Source organism: Lotus japonicus, chromosome 1 (assembly GCF_012489685.1).
Source record: "Lotus japonicus ecotype B-129 chromosome 1, LjGifu_v1.2".
NCBI classification, from domain to species: domain Eukaryota; kingdom Viridiplantae; phylum Streptophyta; class Magnoliopsida; order Fabales; family Fabaceae; genus Lotus; species Lotus japonicus.
The window spans coordinates 83741545-83745683 of NC_080041.1; positions in this window are offsets into that span (position 1 = coordinate 83741545).

The window sequence follows — 4139 nt, forward strand, 5'->3', positions numbered from 1 at the left end:
CTTGCTTTTTGTCATTTAATAATGTTTATCTTTCATGTTGATAATTTTGCAATAGTTTATGGCATTGGGTAAATAGCTAAGTTCGTCCCTGAATGTGTCCACCGACTTCACATTCGTCCTTGAATGAATTTTATTCATCTCGCGGTCCCCCAAAGTGGCAAACGTCCGTCACTTTAGTCCTTGACGTTAAAAAACACTAACAGACGTTACCAAATTCATTTTTTTAAAACTGAAAAATCATTTAAGTAAATTAGAATAACAATTGAACTAAAATCTAATTAATTAAAACAGAAAAAAAATTCTTAATGTGAACCACTGGTCTTCATCTCCTTCTTCTCATCATCTTCTTCTTCATCTTCACAAATCCTTCCACCACAACCCAATTCCCCACCACAAACCTTCCAACATCATTAAAATAATGCATTCCTGGAAAAAATAATAATAATGCATTCCTGAATTCAGATCCAATGTCAGCTTGGATCAGAACATGTTCCCAACCAGAACCCACCCCCCCCCCTCCCCCAACAAAATCCCACAACAGCAACAAATCAAGCACGAAATTGAACATAAGAAAGTGAAAATTGCCACAGATCCATCCACTTTTCACACAAATCAAAAAAAAAACCCAACAATCACAAAATAGAAACCCCATCACACAACATGTTTGGGAGCTGGAGCAAACGAAGCAAGGAGAAGGAGTGGTTGAGAGAGAGAAAGAAAACCACGATCTGGATCTGGCGGCTCAATCGCTGACTGCATGGAAGATGGTCCGTCTTCCCCAAGCCCAACCTTCTTCTCTTCCCCTCTCCTTCCTTCACGTGGCCGCTTAGGGTTCTTCGCCGCCCCAACACTATCACCGCCACCATATCTGAACCCGAGGTCGAAGTGTTTGGAGGCGTGAGGTTCACGTTCAGCGTCCAGGTTCGATCCTTCATCTCTCTTGTTCTTGATCCCCCTCTGGTTCTTGGAGGGGCGGTGCCAGATTTATCATGAAAGGGAGAGCTAGGGTTCATTGTGGGTATGAGAATGATGAAACACATACGGGTCTGGTGATGATTTATCGTTAAGCTTCCTGTTCCCTTGATCTGGTTTTGCTTTGAAATTGGATTCTGACCTGGATTTTGAGTTTTGGTGGAGGAGGAAGAAGAGGTTGGGGATATGGGGGTTACGAGATTGTGGAGATTGGGGTTGTTGTGTTTCAGTAAAAAAACTGGGTGGGTTATGAAGAAAAGATGAAGAAGCAGATGCAGATGGTGATTTTTTTAGATGAAAAATTGGGTTATGATAAAAAACTGGGTTATGATGCAAAGATGAAGAAAAAAGGAGTAAGCTGAAGAAGATGAGAAGGAGATTAGGATTTTGTGTTTTAAATTTTTAATTAATCAATTTTTTAGTTAATTTGTTTTTTTAAATTTAAATTAATGATTTTCACATGGGTAAAAAAATATAAAAAATGAATTTGTTAACGTTTGTTAGTGTTTTTTAACGTCAAGGACTAAAGTGACAGACATTTGTCACTTTGGGGGACCGCGAGATGAATAAAATTCATTCAGGGACGAATGTGAAGTCGGTGGACACATTCAGGGACGAACTTGGCTATTTACCCTTATGGCATTCTACATAAGACGTGCGGTAGATGATATTCTATTTACTAGTAGGATTTTACTCCTCTAAAGTAAGTGAGTTACATTAGAAGGTAAAGTAAGTCATCACAATCATTAATAATGATACTTACTTTGAAAAGTCAATAAAAAAATTCTGTTAATGACCGCGATTACTTAATCTATCTTATAGGAGTTGGATCCTTACTAGTATAGGGTTTGCTTGTAGGCATCTAGCTGCCAAATACTAATTTCCATAACGATTTCCCTTTGGGCTTATCATAGATGTTCCTGATGGTTGTGGGAAGGTGTTGAGTTATTCATTGGACCTTGGGTTTAATATGTAAAAGGAAATGAAAGTTTGGAAGAATATTGTTTAGATATTTTTAATTAAACTTTAAGATGAATGCATCTGTGGATGGTATTATTTTGTATTAATTTTTAAAAATTGGTTAGATATGTAAAAGGAATTGTTATAAAGTAGATATTTTTTTTAAAGAATGAGAATGTCGAAATGTGTTTGTTTGGATAGCCTCTAGAACCGAATTTTTGCTGGCAATTAGGTTTGCAACCACCAAAATGGGATAGGAGTGTTAGGGTAAAGTATATTTGTAGTAATAAGTAGACTGTCTGAGGAATGAAAATTTCTTACCTTTTTATTGAGAATAATTAATTTTAGGTTTGAGACCCAACAAATATAACTATATTTACACTTCAAAATAATTATATCTTATCATAAAAAAGTTGATAAATTTACTTTCACAATATCAATTAAAGACAAGCTATTCTACCAAGATATTTTACAAACTAATTGTTTTATCTAATTCTAATAATAGATATTATATTTAACTTATAACAAAAACCGTGAAACAAGTCAATTTCATATAGGGGGTAAAATCTTTTGCTTTCGGAAATGAATTTTTTTTTTCTCGTGGAAGTGAATTTCACTTAAAAAGAATTACACTATTGAAATTTTAAGTTCCAAAGTTCTCAAAGTTCAAGTTCTGAAGTTTGAATTTTTTAGCTTTTGGGAATTCAAGCTAGAGAAGTGTACAATATTTTGCTTCCGAAGCTTAACTTCCGATGAAATTTACAAACATAAATGAATTTTTATTTTGAAACAAATCACTTGAAATAAATTTAATTTTATATTCAATTTTAAAGTCATTTTTTGAAAGTGCAAATAGTCGTGCAAGGGTTTTTTTTATAAAAAAAAAGCATTTACATAACAATTTACAAAACATTCTTAGACATTACTTTTTCTCTTTGTTTATTATATCAACAATTAATGGTCAAATTAGCCATTGATTTTGTAAGCGAGTTGAATTATAGTACTCGGTAGAAAAATGACGTTTAGTGGTAGTCATTTCAGAATTACTAGTTATTTTTAACTACCACTAAACGTCCGTCAAAAAACTAATTTAACCGTTAACCATCATATCAACTATTAGACATCAACCTGTAAAGAAAACTATTCATATTTTTCTCTCACATTTTTTTTTATCTCTCACCTTATTATTAAAAAAAATTGTTCAATTTCAGAATTTGGATCCCCTCGCATATTAATTCTCATATTAGTATAATTTGTATGTATCTCTTTCCTATCTTTAACACACCACTTCTAGCCACTCTGTTGACCCACAGCCGCAACAGCCGTTTTCTTGCTTTTCCCGAGGTACGTTGCATGGTGCTTACTCTGTACTGTGCATCGTGGTGATTCTGTTTCTTTCTTCTTGGTTGCAAGATAGCCATTCTATTTCTGTTTCTCCATCAATACCTTCGAGCTTCTGTTGGTTTCCGCTTCTGCTTCCATGGCAGGGAATAGAAACGTTCGACTGGCTGGTGCTGAGAGAGAGGTTTTGAATCTGGGGAGAGTACAGGTCGATCCGGACCTAGCCCAAGATGTCTGGGCCGTGGGCAAGCTGCTATGCCGGGGAGAGTTCCAACCGGGGGCTCTGAGGAGCATATTACTGCGAGCGTGGGGACTTTTCCACCATTTTGAGTTCAGAGAGATAAACCAGAACTTATTCCTCTTCAAGTTCTCTAATACTAGAGAAAGGAATTTTGCTGTGCGAGGGGGACCTTGGCTCTTCAATCGCTTCAATGTCATCCTCCAGCCGTTCCGGGTACATGAGATTCCTGCTCAGGTACCGTTGGTGCAGACACCGTACTGGGTGCAGGTCCATGACCTCCCAGTTTGGCTCAGAAAGCAATCGACTGCTCAATTTTTGGGCAGGGGGTTTGCGGGATTCATTGCATGGGACAAATCGGATTCCAACCGGTTTGGGGAGTTTTTCAGAATCAGAGTTTGGGTGAACGTAACCGTCCCTCTCCGGCGAGGCCAAGCACTAACCACTGAGGGCGGACAACCTTTTGAGGTTTTTTTCAAATATGAGCGGCTTCGCAACTTTTGTTACCGCTGTGGTTTGGTTGACCATGTGATCCGTGACTGCGATGTTCCTCCTCCGGCGGATGAAACACAAGCAAACGTGTCGTATGGTCCATGGCTTAGGGCCTGGGATGGAGCCAATGATTCCT